The sequence below is a fragment of the Hipposideros armiger genome, unplaced genomic scaffold (genome assembly GCF_001890085.2).
Source record: "Hipposideros armiger isolate ML-2016 unplaced genomic scaffold, ASM189008v1 scaffold_217, whole genome shotgun sequence".
NCBI lineage: Eukaryota > Metazoa > Chordata > Mammalia > Chiroptera > Hipposideridae > Hipposideros > Hipposideros armiger.
The window spans coordinates 121,182-144,825 of NW_017731567.1; the positions used below are offsets into that span (position 1 = coordinate 121,182).

Below are 23,644 nucleotides of genomic sequence, written 5' to 3' on the forward strand. Positions count from 1 at the left end.
TGCTGGCCGCTCACGCTGGCTGCTGGCTACACGCGGTAGCCCATGGCAACCCACTGCCACAGGGACTGCAGCCTACGCCGCCGCCGGCGACTCATGGCAGCCCAGCTCCAGGTTGAGCTGTTGTTCAGCATCTTAGCTGTGGAGGGCACTGTCACTGGCCCTCCTATGTGGGATCCGAACCGGGGCCCTCTGGCATCCCAAGCGAGTTCTTAACCATCGCGCCACTCGGCCGGCCCGGGCCAGATCTTTTTAAAAATCTATTTTTGCATGTATGTATTTTCACATGCTAGCTCCAAGTATGGGGTAAAGGGGTGATTTTCTAAAGGGATCATATTAAATTTATGTATTTACGTAGGGAAAACTGAAATTGCTTGTATGTTTATTCCAAAGTATTTGTCTTTTTAAAATTTTGCATGCTTTAATTTCAGAATAAAATAACATCCCCCACCCCTCCCCGCCCCTGACAACACACAACATCCAAACCCAATGTCAAATATGGGAAGGGAAGGCTTGAGGCCCTTGTATCCTGCCTTGGCAGAAAGGAGAGAAAAAACCCACTAGACATCAGCAGAGGTAACCAGGTGGGCCAGGGCCACTCAGGGCTGCTGGGGGAGCCACAGAGACACTACATAGAGGGCACAAGGTCCGCAGGTTCAAACTCCTAATCTACTTCTTCCATGTGAGAGGCATCGTCACCACCCTCCAGGGGGCGGGACTCTCTTCAGGAACAGCAGCACTGGGCTCTTCCGCTGTCACTCATCTTCATCAGTGCCTAGGCCTAGCTTGATCATGTGGTAGATGTGGTTGGAGTGGGTCTGGGGATCCTCAAGTGAGAAGCCAGAGGGGAGCAGCACAGTTTCTAACAGCAGGACCACAGGTCTGTGACAGCCTTGTCATTCCTGTCCGCCTCCGCCTTCTGCTGCAATGGAGTGGTCGGGGTTCATCTTCAGATGCTTTTTGAGCATCAAGTAGCCCATCGTAGAGTGGTCCCAAAGTGCCCAGGCTTTCATGATCCACTCCAAGTTGGCTGTCCAGCCATAACTGCTCATCACAATGCAGCAGGATGAAGACATAGCCTATTGGAAATTGTCATTTTCTCACCCTTCTTATACAAGATTTCTTTCATTAGTTTGCAGAGGTTCCCCAATGTGGCCTTGCTCTCTTCCATTTTCTTCTCCCCAGAATTCTCAGTTAGCTCCAGGCCCTCCTTGGGAACTGAGACCACGCTCTTCCTGTCAAAGTCCTTGAGCTGCTGCATGCAGTACTCATTGACAGGCTTTGTCATATACACTACTTCGAAACCCCACTTCCGTACTCGCAAAGTCAGCAAGCTGCCTTTTGCTTTCACCAGTGATGTAACAGAGGGACTTCTGGGTCTCCCTTGTGCGAGAGACATCTTCTAAGAGAGGTCATTTCATCTCTAGACTGGGAGGTGTGATACTCAGAAAGGCATCGCTGAGCAGAGTCCTCATGGATCCCAAGCTTTATATTTTTAGACAATGCCTCACAGAATTTCTTATGGTTTTCCTTGTCTTCTGCCAGATCAGAGAATAGCTCAGGGCACTTCCTAACAATGCTGTAATGAATAAAATGTAAGATCTGCTGAAGCATTTCTTGGGAGATATTCAGGGGCAGGTCCTCAGAGCTGACCATGCAATGATGAAGCTGAGACTCTGCTATCAACTCATCACAGCTGTCCATGATGGCAGACAGAGTTTGATGTTTTTTTCTTGTTGTTGTTCTCAAAGAGGTCAAAAGGAGCTTGATGGGGGATGAAGAGCAGAGCTTCTACAGAGAAGTGCCTGACTGCCAAGTGGTCTTCCCAGTCATTGGTAAGGCTCTAGATCTCTCCATATTCCTCCTGGGTGATGTCATCAGGGTTTCTGGTCCACATGGCCTTGGTCTTGTTCAGTTCTTCCTGATGGACGTATTTCTACTTAATCTTGTTCTCTTTTTCTTATTCTTAGCACTAACATCTTCCTTATCTGTGCCTACACCTTCAATCTTGGGCTTCTCCTCATTATTTTCATCTTCCTCAGCTTCATCACTCATTTCTTTCTTTCATTCCTTCACCAAATAAAAGGGTGATGGGATAACTAATGAACTGTTAGTGCTTCTTCACCACTTCTTTGACCTGCTTCTCCTCAAAGTACTCTGGTCTCCCTTAAGGTGAAGGATCGCTTTTGTACCCGGCCAATGGGTACAAAAGTCAGCTCCATACAGTGAAGGAACCCCCAGCAGAAGACTCCCAGGCATACCGCTCATCATCATTGTGCTTTGTGATCACAACCACTTTCTCTGCCACCAGGTAGGCAGAATAAAAGCCAACACCAAATTGTCCATTCATGGAGATGTCTGCACCAGTCTTAAGAGCGTTCCATAAATGCTTTAGTACCAGACCTAGCAATGGTTCCCAGATTATTTATGAGATCAGCTTTGGTCATGCCAATGCTTGTGTCCACCAGAGTCAGGGTGCGTTCCTGGGTATTGGGGTGATGTCAATTTTCAGCTGTTTATGACTCTCCAACTTGGAAGGGTCAGGAAGACTCTCATAGTATATCTTATCCAAAGCATCAGAAGCATTACTGATCAATTCCTGAAGGAAAATTTCCTTATTGGAATAGAAGGTATTGGTATGAAAGACATGGGTTGGGCAATTTCTGCCTGGAAGACAAAAGTCTCGGGCATCTCAAAGGTGAAGAGATTCAAGTACCAGAGAGCAGGGTGGGCAGGGGCTGTGTCTGGCTCACACATGGCAAGAAGCATGCGTGTGGGTGACTCAAGTTGTCTTTTTTTTATTATTGTAAATGGCATTACATCAACTGATTATGTGTACATGAAAGTCATTGATTATTCATTTTCTATCTTGATACTTCACTGATTTCTTTTACTGTTTGAATTAGTTTTATTATCAAAGCTCTTGTTTTTCTATTATCATTTGCAATGAGAACTAGTCATATTTCTTCTTTTCCAATTCTTATGAATCTAAACAGTTTTCTCTTGTCTAATTGCACAAGCCCAAACCTCCAACACAATGTTAAATAGTGCAGACAGAGGACAATCCTGTATTGTTCTAATTTTGGTGAGAATGCTGCCTGTGTTGCCATATTAAGTGTTATGCTGTATTTAAACTAGGGTATATGTGTTTTAGCATGTTAAAGAAATATGTATCAATTCCTTTTTTTTTTTTTTTTTAGCTGAGCCATCCTGCTACCTGTTGGCAGCTCAGCGGCTGCTCAGCTCGGGCTGGACTTGAACCGCTGTTGCTCAGAGCTCAAACTCTTGAGTGAGCTCTTAACCAACTGAGCCACTCAGCCGGCCCTCAATTCCTTTTTTATAGGCTACTTTTAGCAGGAACATGTGTTGAATTTTGTCGAGGGTCTTTACAACATCAGTGCATTTTTTTGTTCCTTCTTACATTAAAAGGTGGATTATATTAATGGATTTCCTAAAACAACCATTTTGCACTACTGAAAAATTCTCACCTGACCATGATGTATTATTTTCTTACCGTATTGTAGAATTCTGTTTGATATTTTCATATCGATGTGAGGTTGTTCTGTAGCTGTATGTGAACTATATGAGATTTTGGTTTAGATCAGGGGTCAGCAAACTGAGGCTCGCGAGCCACATGTGGCTCCGTGGGTACATATGTGTGGCTCTGAAGTAAAACTGAAAATGAAAATAAAACTATCATAGTTTCATTTATAAAATTTTAAAAGGATATTATTCACATAATGGTTATTTCATTTGTTTTATGGGTCTCGAATAATTTTTAAATTGTTGTCAGGAACAGGATTGGCTCTTCGTCTCAAAAGTTTGCTGATCCCCTGGTCCAGAAAGCTCTAGATCAATATCATAATGTTAAAAATAATTTGGGAACTTTCTTTTTTCTTTTCTGGAAAAATTTACAGAACATTGAGATTAGCTGATCTTAGAAGCTTTGGTAAAATCTAACTTTTACATCTTCTGGGCTAGGTGTTTCTGATGAGCTTTCTTAAAATTTTTTTCTAGCTCTTAAAAAAAAGGCCAGATTAAGCTTTTTCTATTCAGAGACAATTTTGGTAAACTGGATTTTCCTATGTAATTATTCATTTCACCTAAGTTGTACAAAATACAATCTTATGACTTTTAAAATTCTGTTTCAATGATTATTTCTATCTTGTCACATCTTGTATATTTGATTTTTCTTTTCTCCCTCTTCACTACCCTTTCCTGTTCCTGGCCAATTGGTTAACCAGTGGTTTATCTGTTTTGTTGAGTATTTCAAAGAACAAGCAAGTTGTTGTATTTATTTTTTAGTCCTAATAGTTTTCTCCCACCTCATTAATTTTTTCTTTAATCTTTATTATGTCTTTCTTTGTTCTTTATTCTGATTTATTTTGTGCTTTTTCTCTAGGTGCTTTTTATTTTTTTATAAGAATTTGATTCTCACTCTTTGTTGATAAAATATTAAAGACCGTGACTATTTGTCTAATCACTGTTTTAACTGTATTCCCTAGATTCTTAGGAGATAAGCATTTTCATTATTAGTATGTTTTAGAAATTCTACAATTTTGTTTTCTTTCCTTTCACCCTAAAGTTGTTTAAAAGAATGTTTACATTGCAGGTGGACAGGACTTATTATATATTTTTTTGTTCCTCATTTCTATCTTTATTGCATTTTGATGAAAAAAATGTTTGGGTTTTTTTTTTTTTTGTATTGCTTCCACTTTAAAGAACTTGTTTAGGATTTCTTGACTTAGTATACAAAATTTTTTTGTGAACGTTCCATGTACACTTGAGAATAAAGTATATGAGGTGTGATCAAACAATATGGTGAAAGTTTAACTAAAAAAAATTATTACAGTAAAAGACACATTGCCATTAATCCCCCTTAAAATACTGCCCGTTACTTCAAACATACTTATCCCATTGTTCTTGCAACTTTCTGAAGCAGTTATGGAAGTCCTTTTTGGTGAATGTCTTTAGTTGCACTGTCATGGCTGCCTGATGTCCTGAATCGATTCAAAATGTTTATGTTTCATGGTCATTTTGATTTAGGGGAAGAGCCAGAAGTCGCAAGGTGCCCGATCGGGTGAATAAGGTGGATGAGGACACACCATAATGTTTTTATTTGACAGAAATTGCTGTACCAGAAGCGATGTGTGACACAGAGCCTTTCTGTTGTGATCACAAAATATGGTGAATGCTGCTGCCGAGTGCTATCCAAAGGAAAGGCAGGGATCTTCAATACGGGAAGCGGTGCATTGAACCTTAGTAACAGTGTGTGACAAGTTTCAATTTGTTCAGTGCAGTCAGTTGGGTGTGAGCTATGGTTGAGAAAAGATGTGTTTTAAAGTGCGCTGTCAATCACCCTCCATCATGACAATGCTCTGTGTCACATATCACTTCTGGTATACAGCAATTTCTGTCAAATGAAAACATTACGGTGTGTCATCATTCACCTTATTTATCAGATCTGGCACCATGCGACTTCTGGCTCTTTCCCAAAGTCAAAATGATTCAGGACATCGAGGCAGCCATGATAGTGCAACTAAAGACACTCACGAAAGAGGACTTCCAGAATTGCTTCAGAAAGTAGCAAGAATGATGGGATAAGTGTGTTCAAAGCGAGAGGGACTATTTTGAGTGATATTAATGGCAATGTGTCTTTTACTATATTACATGTTTTTATTTAAACATTCACTGTATTGTTTGATCATACCTCATAGTCAATCTGTTTTCTATAAAGGAGCAAAAGATAATCAAAATGGAGAAAGGACAGTTTTTTTTTTTTTTTTTAAAGATTTTTTTATTGGGTAATTGGGGGATGGGAACAGTACTGGGGAATTAGGGGAAGGGGAACAGACAAGTTGCTGTCGTTTTGTTTTTCAATCTAGTTGTGGAGGACGCTGCTTCACTGGCCCAAGTTGGCACCATCATTGCGCTCTTCCCTGGCAAGGCAGATCAGTCGCCGGCTTCTGGACGGCCGCTCACTGCGGCTGCTGGCCGCTCACGCTGGCTGCTGGCTACACACGGTAGCCCATGGCAACCCACTGCCACAGGGACTGCAGCCTACGCCGTCGCCAGCGACTCTCGGCAGCCCAGCTCCAGGTTGAGCTGTTGTTCAGCATCTTAGCTGTGGAGGGCAGTGTCACTGGCCCTCATATGTGGGATCCGAACCGGGGCCCTCTGGCATCCCAAGCGAGTTCTTAACCATCGTGCCACTCGGCCGGCCCAGGACAGTTTTTTTAACAAACGGTTTTAGAACAACTAGACAACTACAAGTAAAGAAAGAACCCAGACACAGACCTTACCACTTTCACAATAATTAACTCCAAATAGGTCATATATGTAAATGTAAAACACAACTATAAAACCACTAGAAGATAACATAGAAGAAAATCTTGGTGGACTTTTTAAATAAAACAACAAAGCATGATACATGAAAAAAAATAGGATGGACTACATTAAAATTTTAAAAATTCTGATTTGTGAAAGACTATTAAGAATGAAAAGACAAGCCACAGAGAAAATGCTTGCATAACCTGATAAAGGGGTCTTATGTTCAAAACATACAAACAACTCTTACAACTCAACAATGAGAAAATGAACAACCCAATACAACAAATGGGCAAAAGATGTGAACAGATAACTCACCTAAGAAGATACGCAGATAGCAAATAAGCATATGAAAATACACTCACTAGTGTATGTCATTCAGGAATTATAAATTAAAACAATAATGAGATACCACTGCACACCCATTGGAAAGGCTAAAATCTAAAATACTGACCATAGCTAATGCTGAGAAGGATGAAAAGCAATGAGACTTCTTATACATTGCTGGTAGGGATGCAAAACAGCCACATGGGGAGACAATATGACAGCTTCTTACAAAGCTCAACAGTCTTACCAGAGGATCCAGGAATTGCACTTCTAGATATTTACCCAAATGAGTTGAAAATATAGGTCCATACATGAACCTGTGAATATTTATAGCAACTTTACTTATAATTGGTAAAAATTGGAAGCAACTATGATGTCCTTCAATAGATGAATGGATAAACAAACTGGTATACCCACAGCATGGAATATTATTCAGTAATAAAAAAAAATGAGCTACCAAGCCACAAAAAAACATAGAGGAACCTTAAATGAATATTGCTAAGTGACAGAAACTAATCTAAAAAGACTACATACTGTATAATTCCAAATATATGACGTTCTGGAACAAAGTGTAACGATGGAGACAGTAAAAAGATCAGTGTTTGGGGCAAGGGATGGAGGGATGAATAGGTAAAAGTACAGGGGATTTTTAGGGCAGTGAAACTTTTGTGTATGACACTGTAATGGTAGATACATCAAATTGTATATATGGCGAAACTCACACAACTGTGCAGCAAACAGAGGGAACCTAATGTAAACTATGAGCTTTATTTAAATAATAATAATGTATAACAAACCACTGAAAGGTATTAATAGGTAAAACTGAGGGGGAAAGATGACTGTATGGGAATGCTCTGTTCTTTTTGATCGTTTCTGTAAACCTAAAACTGTTCTAAAAAATAAGCTCTATTAAGTCAAAAAGCAAAACAAGGAATCTGATTAAGTGAAAAATTCATTTGATTTCACTTACTTTTCTTCCTTTAAAAAACTATTCAGTAGATGGCACCAGAGATCCTTTAGAACAAGGATTTACAAGATGCATTATACTATTCATAATGCTTAGTCTTGATGTGGACACATGCTTTGAGATTGTATTTATTCATGAATGAATAATATGATGCTTTTGAAAAAAAGATTGGTACAGACAACTAAATTTAGATGCAAATTATTTCGTTCTATAAGTAGGTAAATAATCACGGAAATCTAGGAAAGCAGATTACGGAGCAACAGCCGTTCTACAGTATGGGTTAGTAAAGAAGGCACTATATTAAGCTATTTCAAAACCAAATTACAACTCACATTTTAACAACTACATAGCACATCCATTTGACACTTATTGACTACTAGTGAGCAAATATCTCATTAGTAAACTGTCTGTCTCCATAGGCTAAATAAAAGCACTCAGTGAATGTGGCACCAATGCATTTAAAACCTTATATCCTTCTCAAGCTGGGACCAAAAAAAATATCATGTCTTTCTAAAAAACAGAGGGTGAAAACATGTTAATACCCACCAAGTAACTATGGCTTATCCACCCAGTAGCATTCAAACTGACATATTAAATATGCATGCAGTTTTATAGAGAACAAATGAGGTAACCCTGACTTATAAAAAACAATCTTTTCCCCCATATTATTAATTTATGTCACTTTAACGTGATCTTATTATACAGGGTATTACTGGTTATTACATACTTTTACCCATTAATGAAAACCAAATACTATATACTGCCACTTTAGTGGGGATAGGGGAGAAGGCGCAGAAGCGGGTATCAAAGACGTATCTGGAGAGAAGAGTAAAACGTATCCTTATTTTTCCAAATTTAGAATGTAATTCTCAGAAAAAATATTATCAACTATGGCAGCATGCAGCTGAAATAGCAATATAAACAAGTATATTAACCTTTAATTACCATTATAGGCTTCTGTATACTGGAGAATTACTATTTAACATTTATTTCTAAGAAAAAGTACTACTCAGAGTTCCATATGAATTAATCGGTAAATTTTTAGAACATAGTTTAACTGTAGTTGTGGAACATCAGAAACGGAATGAAATAAAGTCTAGGTACACAAGAACTGAAAACCAATATTAGAAGTGAGCTCCCTGAAAGCCCACTTCACATTACTATGTAATACAAACATATGGCCATTGATGGATTTCTGATTTGTCCAGAAATAAATGTATTAATCTTAATTTGTAAGAGTAAGCTATGGTCACTTACACGTTGGGAAATACACCTCATTAGATAACCTATATAGCATAGTGATTCCCAATCTTTTATAATTTAATTCTCTATTAAATTTAATTCAAAGACATGCCATATAAAACGTAAGTTGTTTTGTCAGGTAATTTTTATGAAGAAACAGCAATCTGAACCAAATACAAAGAAACTTTTTTTGGTTTATAGTATTACTGCAAGTAGACATATGACTTTTTTGGGCTTTCTGAAATGTCGAAACAGCTTCTGGACTTCTACCAGCTAGGTTTCAGGATATACCAGGCTGAGGGACAGAATCTAATTCAACCTTGCAATTTTACAGAAAAGGAAACGAAAACCCAGAAAGATCAAAAGAGATATAATGGCAGAGCTTAGAACACCAGTTTCCTATCTCCCAGATTGTACTCTTTCTACCAGACCATGTGGTATTTACAACAATGGTACAAGTTTCACTCCTTATTCAAATTTACTTGGTCCTTGAATTCACATAATTTGAAGAACAAGTTCAGGTTCCAAGGATATTGCAGTATCTGAATCTATTTGTTTCCTGAGTTTTCAATAATAAGAAATTTATTTGAAAATTTATCTGAATTTATTCAATTCCTGAGTTCAGATAACGAGAGTTCATATAAAGAGGAAGACCTATATTTTATAAAAAATGAAGAAAAACTTGATCCACCCCTTTCCTTTTTTTATATATGTTTCTAATTTTACCCCCACCAGTCTCAGGAGTCACATGAATGAAATGTCTCTATTTGCTCGGTAGGGGTTGTGTAATAACTTAGTTTAATTAGAAAAGAAGATTCTAGTTTCCATTCAATTCCAAACCTCCCTTCACATCCAATATTACAGAAGGTTCCCAATGACCATGAACAGAAGTATACACAGATTAGATTAAATTCAAAAAATACATATTATAAACCAACATGCTTGGTGTGCATAGGTCAGTTTATATTATCTTGTAATAATTTCACAATTCATTATATAAGTTTTATAATCACATATCATTTACATATAAAGTTAAAGAAATTATAAAATGATATATATCCAATGTCCTTTTAATCTTCCTGAACAATTCAGAGGTATTCATTCTCATCGCAGGTTGGGTCTCTATCCGTCGTGTCTATTCCTTAATTGCCAGACTAACAATGCTCTGGGATAATATTGTAATCATTTTAAAGTTTTCAGCAAGTTTTGCCAACACTCTATTGAAACTGTTTTCCCAGCATGCTGTAACATACTTCGGCTGTATTTCAACAAAACACGCTCTAGCATCCACATGGTACCAAACTGGCTGGGAGGGGGGAGGAGGGGAGAGAGGGGGGGATTAAAAATAAATTATCAAAAAAGAAAGGTTTATTAATAGACAAATGCTACCTTTTGCAACTACTGCACTATATTATCAGAAAAAGATAATTCATCATTATAGAGTAGTATTAATATATTTTTTAAAAGCATTTGTAAGAACAGAATGTAAGAACACGACTAACTGAATCTGTGAGATTAAAAGAATAACTGATTTTCATTAATGATTCCATCCTTACTTTCACTAAAATTTCTTGTGATAGAAGCAATAAATAGAAAACCTTAGAGACTTAGATTTCTTTTCCTCTGCCTATCATTTACCAGGAAAAAATATTAACAAGTGTAACACTTAGAACACCAGAAGACAAACAGCAGCACACACTCCTGCCCCCATAATTAAGAGATAAAGCTAAGCCGTATAAAAAAGAAAAAAAAAAAAGAAATTCCTAAGTCATTATATTAAGTATCAATTTATAATGGGTAAGCCTAGCTACATATTTGTCAAATAAAAATAAAGAGTGATAAAGTGGAACAAAATCTGGTCTGTATCTAGCATTGAAGCAGCCAGAAGTCATTTGACTTGGACCTCACATTTATAAATTTGCCACATATTTAGAATTTTAATATCATCTTTGAATGAGGTTATATATTTTTATATGGCAGAACTAAAAAAAGATTTTAATCTTACAATTTCAAATTTCCAGCCGTCTAACTGGACTACCTGGACATCACAAATTAAAACTGTTTATAGATCTAATAATGATCTCAGGAATACAATTTTATTTCATTTTGTAAATGTGTTTAAAGCTTAATTTGTTATACAAAACACTTAATACATACACATACAAGTTTATAAAGCTCACCTCATAAAAGTAAAGTTGCCAAGCCTCTCTCAGCTTTTCAGAGATCCCTTTTTAAAAATTTTCTTAGTTATCTTAGTCTTTAGTTTCGTCTATGCGTCTAGTTTCTTTAGCTACCACGTGGAAGATATCAAAACTGTACCTTCAACTCCACAAGCTGAAAGAATTAGGAAGTCCAAGGTACTTAAACAAGGTTAAAGCACTGTTCCACAAACAAAACATTCCTAACGATCCAATAAAGAACTTGTATTCAAAATTTAAAAAGAACATGTACAAATCAACAAAAAGCTAACAACACAACTAAAAATGAGCAAATGACTTCAACTGATTTTTTAAAAAAGATATAGAAACTACCCATAAGATGAAAAAGCGCTCTATATTTCAGTTATCAGGGAAATGCAGTGCAAAGCAAATGAGATCTCAAATCAGGTGGTCGCAATAGTTGCTGACAGGTATCTGGAGCAACTAGAACTCATGCATTTCTAATGAATCTGTGAAATGATACATTTTGTAGAATGGGTTGGCAGTTTGGGCAGGTTTCTAACATATTTTAAATATGCATTGACACTATGACCCAGCAATTTCACTCCTATGGTTTTTCCTAACAGAAATGAAACAAGTGTCCAAGAAGTGTAAGAACGTTCATAGCAGCCTTATTAATAATCCCTAGACTTATTAATAACTTTTCAGAGCAGGTAAGAATGAACAAAAAAATAAAAAATGATTCTTGCATTTTAATCCTGTGTGAGTGGAAAGATGTCAATGGCACTAATTAATGGGGAACATAGGAAAATGAACATTTAAAAAGGAAAATAAGTTTAGCTTAGATTTGCTGCACTTAAAATTCCCCCCGCATATGTCTAGAAAATAGTATGGAACTCAAGAGAGAGGCTGTGGGTTATAACACAGGTTAAGTGTTGAAGCCAGGTGAGGGGGTGAGATGGGGGGATACGTATATGTAGATAAATATACAAATGTATGTTATATAAATTCTGAGGACACAGTCCTTAAGGAATAACATTCTGGGGACAGCGTGAAGATCAAATAGTAAAGGGGGTAGATAGGATTCTTATCCCTTGTTGTGCAGACTCCTTTGGCAATGTGGTGAAAACTATGGGCTGCTTTTCAGAATCATGTTTTCAATGTACAAATATATAGAATTACAAAAGAAACCAACTATATTGAAATATAATTGTCAAAAATATTTTTAATTGAGATATATGTGCTTTTCCCTTAAAACATTAAAATATAAAAAATATAGTAGTAAGTATAACGTCTACCATAATTTCAAAGCAGTGAGAACATAAACAATAATGTAAGATATAATATGACATGAAAATATCTATGATACTTATTGCTAGAACAGGTATTACTAATGCTACTGTTGTTTGTTGTCAACATTTATATTTGAAGGAAATGTTAAATTTCAGTAGGGATTAATGAAAATAAAGATGTCATTTTTTTCCCCATTCAAATTCATGAGCCCAAGAAAATCCTACCCATGAACTTGATGGGGAGTATCTTAGGTTAAGAACCCCTGAGCTAGGAAGTAAAATTAAAGAGAAAGAAAAACTTGATAAAACAAAATCATGGAAATTATAACAGTAAAACAACATATGCTATTTTTAAACTGCAATGATAAAATATTAGAGTCACTGCTTCATTTCTTACAATTGTGAAGTAGAACAAGAGAGAAGGTCAGACAGACCAACAGCATGCTAAGCAAAGTAAGGTAGAAAAGATTGAGAGGTTTCTGAATATTTTCAGAAAAATAAAATAAATAACAATTGTATTTAAACTAATTTTTAAAAATGTATCCCCATTAGGAATCGCTTGATAACCACCATAACCACAGACTGCCAATACAATAATCATTCTACGTACCAGACATTCCACTCACATCCTGCATCATCCAGCTTCCATTCTTATACAATCTACTTTTATATTCTGCCATGCAAGCCAAGGTCAGAACAGAGGAATAATATTGGCACAAGCCTTTCGCCTGGCCTAACTGCTACCCTAGAGATCTGAAACACTCTACTACGATTCTGAGCAGGAGTAAACCATTTTTCTCTTACAGGGATGCAGTCAGTCAAGTTATTCCATAATACATATATTATCTCTATGCTCAAATCTCTCTACACAATAATGTGTGTTGTAGTAAAAACCTGACTAGAAATTATTTGGAATGCTGAGACATTTCCCATAATAGGCTGTCTTTTTCTGTCTCCTCAGTAGCTATCGCACTTGCTATTATTAAGCAGTATCAGCCTCTGGCCCAACGAAGTAGTTGTTTCTTTCGATAATGCCTTATTTCCATCACAGCCACCTTAAACAGAGCTTAGACGTTATTGGTCCAGAGGATATTATTGGGGAATTATGGATGGGGAAGGCACAAGTGTTTGTAGAACATACCCCCTGTAACCAATGTGGCACTCGGAGAGAGACCAATATCTCCAGACAAGCTTTTAGATCTGCTAAAGCTGAGGCATCTGGGAATAAGTGGAAAACAAAGTAAAAGTATTAAAAAAGAGACTCCCTACCAAAGAAAATCTAACGCTTTAACAATAGACTGAAACCCAAATAAAGTTAAAAACTATTCTAAATAAGTTAAGTTTGGTAAGGAGTACCATGGACTACTATAGGATTTAAATGTACTGTTCTCTGGCATGACAAGATCATTTAGAATATCTAATTGCTACAGTAACAGGCAAAAAGGTAAACTGAGGAGCGAGGCTTAATACTTAACTAGCAAGATTAATATTGCTCTTTCGTGCTACTGAATCATAAAAGGCCCTCACAAATGTTGCTTTCTTATTTTATTACCAAAAATTTTAAAGGAAATGAAACTCTAAACAAAATGCAAATAAATTACTATTAACAAGCATTTTTTAAAAGGTTGTTCATCTAGAAAATAATGGGATAGGGATAGCTAGAGGCACAGAACTATATTCTACCTAAAGATTACCTTTCATCGCTATAAGTAAAGTTACTAAAAATCAATTATCGAGATTATATATAACTATAATACTTGCTCAGGGTAATAAAAGAGACACTGAGAAAGAATACATTATCTTCTGCTCTCTAGCAATCTACTATGGAAGGATAATGTAAAGATTACATATTTCTTGGAGGAGTATTTGAGGTTCATTTGGTCTTCAGTTTCAACATTCCTAAGTAGAATACAGGAGGTCTAAGATCATAAGAGAATCAAAAGCAATATGGCACTAAGCTAGCTGTTTCATTTACATCAGATTGATCTTCACAGTGATATAATATCACTAAGTTAAATCACTTGACCAATATCACAGCTATTTAATGGGAAAAAAACCAGCAAGTAACACATATAGGCTTGACTCTATTGCCCATATTCTTTTTTCCACCAGAAGCTACTACTGAACACACAGTATATCTATCAATGATTAAAACACTAAAATCTGAAGTAGTATCTTCTGTTTTAATAAAAGTATTTTTTTGGTGGGTGAGGGTAGACAACAGAGTATAAACATCTACAATTATTATGCCTCTTCTGTATATGAGAAAACGACATCACAAAAGGGGTAAGTAGGTTTTCGGAATCACATAATATATGGTGGGGCAAGATCTGAATCCATATCTGTTCAATGGTAAAGCTTATTATGCTTTGCCCCTTCTACTAAGGAACTCATTTTTGAAGACTTCACTCAAAACACTTTAAGTTCTCCTTAAGACACACACATAAAAATATAAATTCACATGAAGAAAGGCAGAGGATGATTGCTACTCAATAATAACAAATCAATGAGTTCCTACCAATAAACTTTATAAAATAGTTTGTACAAGCTGTGGGTATAATATATAATTAGCCACTAGCAAATAGTAAACTGTAGCTGATAGTTCATAATTATATGTAGGCTAAAAATGTTGAGATGGTAATTTCTAAAACTAATTTACCACATTTCACAAATACAGTATTTGATCAAACCCTCTGCTAGAATCCTAGACTTATTATATAATGTAAGAGGAATTCAGAAAGAATTAATCAGCTACCGAGGGTCCCAAAGTGCCATAGAGAATAGTTAATTCTTTAAAGCAGAATTTTAACTATATCATATTAAATGAAATAGAGAGGAAAGCTCATGTATAAGAATATGTTCAACAAAGTGCTATTTCTGTAAAAATTGCATTTAAAAAATGATCTTTGTGTGAGGACAAGACACTAAAAGTATCAGATTCAAAATTATGACAAGCCAGAACTTCAACCTTTTATAAGAGTTGAGAAGGTAGACTGATTCAGTGGCTGACTTATAACTCAGGCAGTTTTTTACACTAGGGTTTATCATCCATAAAACTATAATATCTGAAAAATATCATCTGGAAAAAAATAGCTGACCAGAAACATAACCCCCCTCCCTTTTTGTTTTCATTCAGGACACATGAAATATTTCAGTCCTTGGCTAATTTTCTTGACCATTAAGAGTTTTCTTTTTTCCCTTAAAAGGCCCTAATCTTGAGATTCTAATATCACCCAATTTAGTAGGTTAAGCTGTCTTAAATTTGCAGTCAGGCTACAATCAGGTTTAAAGTTTTATAGCTAGGATACCAATAAGAAACATATTTTTAAGAATTCTATATTAGAGTTTAGGATGCATTATTTACAAGGGCAATACAATTTCTGTATATTTATGCTTTAAAAGTATATCTTCAAAAAAACAGTAGGCAAGAGAACTGCCACAGTAGTTGTTACTCTAAAGTCATCTACAACCTGCTGTTTTTAGGTACATGATGACAGGAATAATCACTGTTTTTAAAGTATATAAACTAATAAATGGGGTTTAGTTTAAAAATTTGTAAATACCATGAAGAACTTGAAAACTTAAAGACACAAAATTTTAAAAGAAAAAAGAAGAAAAAAATCAGAGAAAAGCAGACCTCTAAGACATGTAGATTTGCTAAGAAATTTTTAAAAACCAAACCTTACTTTCACAGCATCTAACATACAAAATTTGTGGCAGGGGAACTGAATGAATGTGGAAACATCAGTTTTTACAAACAAACAAAATTAAACCTACTTCACAAACATTTTAGTTCAGAGAGCAAAATTTTAAGAATCCAGTCTAAATATACTGTAATGGAGAAGATGAATGCTGACCAGGAATCTACTTTTACATCATCTCTTTTTTTTTTTTTTTTCGGGCCATCCTGCCACCTGTTGGCAGCTCAGCAGCAGCTCAGCTCGGGCCGGGCATCAAACCGCTGTTGCTCAGAGCTCAAACTCTTGAGCGAGCTCTTAACCAATATACCATCTTTTGAGTAGGCTCCTCCTGTATGTAACTGGCCACTTGACAAAACTCTTGAACCATATTGCTGTATGATATCCTAAAACTTGTTCAGCAACTGAGCCATGTTATTCCAGCATAAACATGTATGTAGTGTGCATGAACATCATTTTTTAAAGATTCCATCTTTCACCACTTTATACCTAAAATGCATACCTTAGGGGCTGGCCAAGTGGCTCAACTGGTTAAGAGCTGGCTTGGGAGCATGAGCTCTGAGCAGCAGGGACACCGGTTCTGTTCCCACATGGGGCAGTGACGCTGCGCCCTCTACAGCTAAGATGGTGAACAACAGCTCGACCTGGAGCTGGGCTGCCGTGAGTCACCAGCAATGGCGTAGGCTGCAGTGGGGCTGGCTGGCAGCTGGCGTGAGCTGCTGTGAGCCGCAGTGAGCAGCCGTCCAATGGCCAGCGAGCGACTACCTCACCAGGGAAGAGCACAATTATCACAATACCAACATGGGCCAGTGAAGCAACATCCTCCACAACTAGACTGAAGAACAAAAGGACAGCAACTTGTCTGTTCCCCCTCCCTGATTCCCCAGCATTGTTCCCCTCTTCCAATTCCCCAATAAAATCTTTAAAATAAATAAAATACATAACTTAATTTTTCATAAATTAAGTGGCCAATATCTAACACATGTTGAAGAGTGTCTTCTGTTATGTCTCTGACCAAAACTCTACTCAAAAATCAAATAAGAGTGTTTATAAGGAACTGAAAAGATAAAAATTAAGATGTTCTTTGCTTCCAGAGTTCAAAATCTACTAAATTAATATTCTTAAGCTGATATAAAATAACATTTACAATTAAGAAAGGTAAAAGTTACTTTGCAGAATCAAAATTACCCTTAAAAATCTCTTCAATAGTCTATAAGTACAGTATATACATTAGTTAAGGTCTAAAACCTCAAGCATTATTTTGTATTATTAAACATCTTTTAAACAGAATCATGCTCTATTTGCAGAAATGCTTTAAAGTATAGGAAACATGTAGAAACTGAGAGCTACTAAAAGGACAGTGTATTCATTTATCTCCCAACTCATGGTCCCTATCGGGTGTGTTCTGACCAAGCAGAATATTGGAAAGATACCCACATGATATAGATTTTTTTATCACACTCAGTGTAAAATATCTGCTGTGGGGTGCTTATGCATTTGACCCTTCTAGATGTAGGATTTATGAAATAATTTTTATAAAAAGATACTCTAAGTCAAGCAGGACTAGGAAAAAGTATCACAACACACAATGAATAGATTATGAAAGAACGTAGCATTCTTTGTTGACTTCCAGAAGTTAAAGGAAATGTTGACTGTGAAGCAAAAAGTCTTACAACTTGTTAAGGAGGCTGGATTTAATGAAGTGGACAGTTAAAGAATGGTAACATCACAGTGAAGAGTTTACGACAGAAAATCTTTCAACTCGATGCTCACCATTAGTTAGGCAAAGTTACAAATACTTGATACCAAATCTTTAAAATAAATTTTAGATCATGCGTATAAAATGTGTTGTTACAAGTGAGTTTGATTCTGATATGAGAAGAATCCATACATTAAAAAATGAAGCTGCAAGCGAAGTCTGGAGTGACCAGGAGCTGAAAAACTGCAAGTGAATGGAACTTAAATAGTTCACCCATTTTTCAGGTTTTGTTTTTATCTGTAAATCCCATTGCCTTTTCCATGGCTTTAGCTGACGGTTCAGACATTCAGACATGGATGAACCTCAGGCATTTAATACACCTGTTCACTATTTCACCAGCTCACTATGGTTTAACATTACTCACCACAGCAACAGAAACTAAAGCCTCCATCTCTTCTTACCATCAAACTTCAGGCAGGCAACTCTATAATCCATTAATTAAATATTTTTAAAATGCCTTTTTGATTATGTTGCTATATGCTACTGACAACCACTAATAATCTTACATTATTTCATTATTTATTTATATTATTGTACATGTTCCTTGGTCAAGTTACTTAAATGTTACTTCTTTGTATGTAAAGGAACAGAGACAAATAATCTCTAAATCCCCCACCTGATTTAAAATTCTATAATTTTAGATTGGTCTTAAAAGGAAAATTATAAAACTGAAGAATGAGAGCAGTCATTACCTAACACATGCCTGATCTATAATTTTTCAAAACTAATATTTTTAACTCTTGAAACTTATTTCCCCTAGGATTTCTGTAGTTTGCTACCTTAATTATTATTTTTTTATATCTTTGCTCAAATGTCATCTGACTACTCTTTATAAAACTGCAATCCCACCTCTACTCTGATATTCCCTATGCTCCTCTCCCCATTTGTTTCCACAGCACTCACATATATATTTGTATTTTTCCAGCATGTGTCTGAAGGGCGTGTGTGCTTGTGTGTGAGCACACACATTCAACTACAAATATAATTTACTTGCTTTACTGTCTCCCTTCACTAGAACATAAAAACCCAAAAGGACAGGGATGTTTTTTTGTCTTTGGTTCATTGCAACAATACCAGGCATGTAGAAGGAAGCTTAGTGGATCTTGGTTAAATGAATGAATTCCTCTAATCATGGACCAGAAATGTTTTATAAAGTTCAATACGCTAGTCTTGCTTTGGAGAAAGTCATACTCAGGGAAAGAAAGGGGCAGGGCTACAAAAGCATCTTTTAAAAATACATAGGTTTCGAGGGCCGGCCGAGTGGCTCAGCTGGTTAAGAGCTCACTCAAGAATGCAAGCTCTGAGCAACAAGGTCGCCTGTTCAATTCCCGGCCCGAGCTGAGCTGCCGCTGAGCTGCCAAAAGGTGGCAGGATGGCTCAGACGGTGTAACAAGATTGCCTGTTTGATGGTGGGCTATGCCCACCTGCAACTAAGACTGAACTTGGCACCTTGAGCTGAGCTGCCACCCAAATGGCTCAGTGGATAGAGCGCACGCTCTTACAACAAGGCTGCTGGTTTGACTCCTGCATGGGATGGTGGCTATGCCCACCTGCAACTAAGATTGAACACAGCACCTTGAGCTTAGAGGCCACGAGCTGCTGCCGGGAAGCCAGATGGTGACTGGCGCCCTCCACAACGAAGATTGAAGAACAACTTGGCTGGTCCCCTTCCCCAACTCCCCAACACTGTTTCCCTCCCTCAATTCCCCAATAAAATCTTAAAAAAAAAAAATTGCAGACTGACATTAAAAAAAAAAAAAGAAAAAGAAAAAGACAAAAGGAGATAAAAATCTAGGTGATGCTGAGTGACCTGACAGTTGCCCTTTAATTCCTGCTACGGATGGTATTGCAGGAAGAAAGGTGATTTTTCCCAGAATTGCAAAAATCTTAAATGCAGTTTTAATTTTAAGTGTGTTCTTAGAATTTTATTCGTATCCTCCAGGTATATGGCAAAGCAAGAAAAATCTTCTCACGAACACTTCTGAGTATGGCTATAATGGCATGTGAATTATTTTATGGCACTAACCTACAGCTCCCTGAGAATTCCAAAAAGAAGAGAAATTCAATGTACAACCACAATGGAATCACAAAGGCACACTTGTATAAGAAACACTTAGGGCTAAATAAATCAGGTCAAATTTGCATAGTCACTTAAGGATGCCTGCATTTAGAGAAAAGCAGTCTGGAAGAATAACACTACTGTTTCTATGAAGTCAAATACTTTATCATCAGTCATAACCCAATTGGTTAGTGAGCAGTATTAATATTCATTACATGCCATAGAATAAAGCTTAAAAATTAAGAATTTAAAAGGAAAAGGGTCTGTGTTCAGAAAACTTTATATAAAACCTGGCTATCAATTAATTTAAGGGGAAGGATAGGTTAATGGCAGCTTTCAACTAACTGCATCAACTACATCAAGAAAGTCCTTGGGCCGGCCGAGTGGCGCATTGGTTAAGAGCTGGCTTGGGACGCCAGAGGGCCCCGGTTCGGATCCCACATGAGGGCCAGTTGACACTGCCCTCCACAGCTAAGATGCTGAACAACAGCTCAACCTGGAGCTGGGCTGCCCTGAGTCACCGGCGACGGCGTAGGCTGCAGTCTCTGTGGCAGTGAGTTGCCATGGGCTACCGTGTGTAGCCAGCAGCCAGCGTGAGTGGCCAGCAGCCGCAGTGAGCAGCCGTCCAGAAGCTGGCGACTGATCTGCCTTTCCCAGAAAGAGCGCAATGATGTGCCAACTTGGGCCAGTGAAGCAACGTCCTCCACAACTAGACTGAAGAATAAAACAACAGCAACTTGTCTGTTCCCCAGCACTGTTCCCATCCCCCCAATTCCCCAATAAAAATCTTTAAAAAAAAAAAAAAGGAAGTCCTTGAAAAGACAAGGCCAGCATAGTAGCTACATGAATGCTAAATGTGTTTGGGGTAAAAGATAAAGCAGGAAAAACGCACTTTAAGGAAGGTTTCATTTTATTACATACTTAGCAGTATGATTCATTCAGCTACTATGTGCATACTCTGTCCAATTTAGTCAAATCAAGTAGCCTTCTTTAATTTAAAAATAAAACATGAGAAATCTTCCTGAATCGTAAACCAGTGACTTGTACTGCTTCAGGTGATCAGAGGATGTGAAGCTAAAAGTCAAAATAATTTCGTTTACATTTAATAGGGATAGCTTTGAAAAGTCATTTTACATTTATATCTATGTTTATTACATTTCTAAACAAATAAACTGATATTCAAACTGTACACAGTAATAAACTTAAATACAAAGTAGGGAAAGGTAAACTATATGCATGTGCTAAATAATTTTCTTCTTCAAACAGAACATGTAAGAACTAAATAAAACCTCTGAGTATGTAGAGAAACTGGAAGATAATCTGGACATTTTATTTTAGTACTCATTCATTCAAGAAATATTTACTGAAAACTAGGATGTGACAAGTACCATTTTACATACTAAGGGTCAACACCTAGATGAGAATTCAGGTTTTCCTCAATCTCTGGAAGTTGGGAGGTAAGATAATCCCCCCTCCAACCCCTCATTTCTCCACACCATGACTTACTCCAAAAGTCTATGTGGTAAAAATTAAGACACTGCTACTGTAGAAATGAAGGATTCTGCGATTAACAAAACAAAGTCCCTGCTATTATGGAGCTTTCATTCTACTCTAGCATTCTAGATAATTTTAGGGTTAACTTCTAGATGAAATTTAATCTAAAAAATTTTTAAAGTAAAAAAAAAATAAAGAAAATACAAAACTAGTTAAAAGTTAATCTGTGTATTAAAAATTTCCCCACCCCAATTCTATTTATTTAACCTGAAAGAGTATTTTTGACTAGTGTCTAATTAAATGGATCGTCAAAACTGTATTTAATTTAAGTAATAAATTCCTCCGATTTATCATTTAATACTATAAGGGAACTAATAACTAAAACTGTTCATAGTTCATATAAAGGAAAACTGGAAACCTATGAGAAATATGGAACATTTCTCATAGGTCTTCTCTAGTCTAATTTAATTAAAATAATTCTAGTCCTAGGCTGCGAAGTGGTAGAGAATAGGGTTTTTCTACTTAGTACTTAAAAAAGTGTTTTTCTACTTAGTACTACATTTATCTAGTAAGTACCTATACAGAACACCTTTCACCTTTGAACATTTCTTCTTGAGGACTCAAATGTCCATCATAGAGAACTAAAAGACACAATTTCTCTGTACTTCATTGTCTCTGCCTGTTAAGGTTACAAGGGTACCTACCTCTTAACATTGTTTTTGGATTAAATGAGATAAGGCATGAAGAGGGCTTAGTACTCAATCATAATTGATGACATCAATTATCATCGTTATCCTAAGTTGTGAGTTTTCAATAATAATAACTTGTAATTATTATCATTATCCCCAAAACCATAGTTAGGAAAGATAATAAAAAAGCTACAATAAGAATATTACATGATTTCTTTATGTTTTGGCAAGATGATCAACATGCATGTTCCTAAAACTACTGGGTTGTCGGAAAAGTCATGACGTATGTTTTCTGTTTTTCGTTGCAAAAATGCGTCATGAGTTTTCCGACAACTCAATAGTAACAGATTTAAAGTATCAGTAACACTAATGTTACTAATATTCAGAATTCCTAAAAATGGCCAAGTTTGGGAATTTTCAGGAATCAAATAAAAGCTTCATCAACAAGATGCTTTATCAGCATTTTATTTGCTACTCCAAAGACTCATAATTATTTCCTGTCTTTAAATTAAACACATTTTTTTTGTCTTTTATTTCAAAGTAGAGTTAATGGTAGAATGAACTAACTAAACAAATACAAAAGTTAAGACCATTTACAAGATATTGTTATTCTAGTCTCATCCTAGTCAAACCATATTGAAAATCTCTCTATATAATCTCTATATCTGAAGATAATTTTATTAAAAACAAAGCCAATTAAACAAGTAAAAAATCCTTATGTTTAATTAAATCTGGAAAGTTATGATGGACTACAAATGAAGAAATCAACAAATATAAAACCTGAAGTAAAGCAAAAATACTAATAAGAATCTTTCATTTAAAAACTCTGTGATCCTTCAAAATCCTCTGAAGAAAATCAAGAAATCCCCAAATGGAGAGGTCACTAAATATCATGAACACTCACCCAACCACTGGTAGGAGACCTCTTGTAGACCCAGATGCTTGAATCAGCTGAAATAGTACCAAGTTTTTACTGATTACTCCTTAATAGGACAATGGAGCATAGGTTAACTCCATACTATCACAAATTAAAGGTTATTGTTACTGATAATTCCAGCTATCATTACAAATTACTCAAAGGAAAAAGAAACTGGGTAATGAGTTCTAAGATGAGTGAAGTACTATGTGTATGTGTGTAAATGTGCATATTTCCTCTAGTTCTCTTAGAGATACAACTCTGATAACATAATTCTTCTTGTAAGTATAAATATACTGGCAGAATAAAAATTAATTATTTTTATTTCTACATTAATTTTATAAAATTCTGAAAGAAAGCATGTAAAATATTTTTAATATTGGTTCAAACAGAAAAATTTGAGGAAAAAATTTAAAGACATTGCCCATTTCTCAACACTAAGTACTTTAGTAACAGGAAAAAATTCAGTTCCCTGCACTTACAAAAATATAGTTTTTACCTTTAGGCCTTTTAATATATTAATGATTCTTATAATCAGAAAATTCTCATATTTCAACATATAAAAGAACTCATAACACTTAAGCCTAAACAAACACCTCCATTCTTAAAGATGAAGACTATTTTCAATATTATTGATTAAAACCTGAAAGTTAACAATTTAACCAAAAATATCTAATGTTACATAATTCCAAAGAGGAGTAAAATAGGGTCACCTAGA

The 23,644-nt window shown here is 36.2% G+C and overlaps 1 protein-coding gene and 1 pseudogene across 7 annotated transcripts in view; both read right to left on the minus strand.

Annotated features, from left to right (window-relative positions):
• Nucleotides 1–23,644, minus strand: part of LCORL (ligand dependent nuclear receptor corepressor like) — a 131,737-nt gene that overhangs the window by 53,215 nt on the left and 54,878 nt on the right. The window lies entirely within an intron of this gene.
• On the minus strand, nt 662–2,766 carry LOC109389027 (heat shock protein HSP 90-beta pseudogene; annotated as a pseudogene).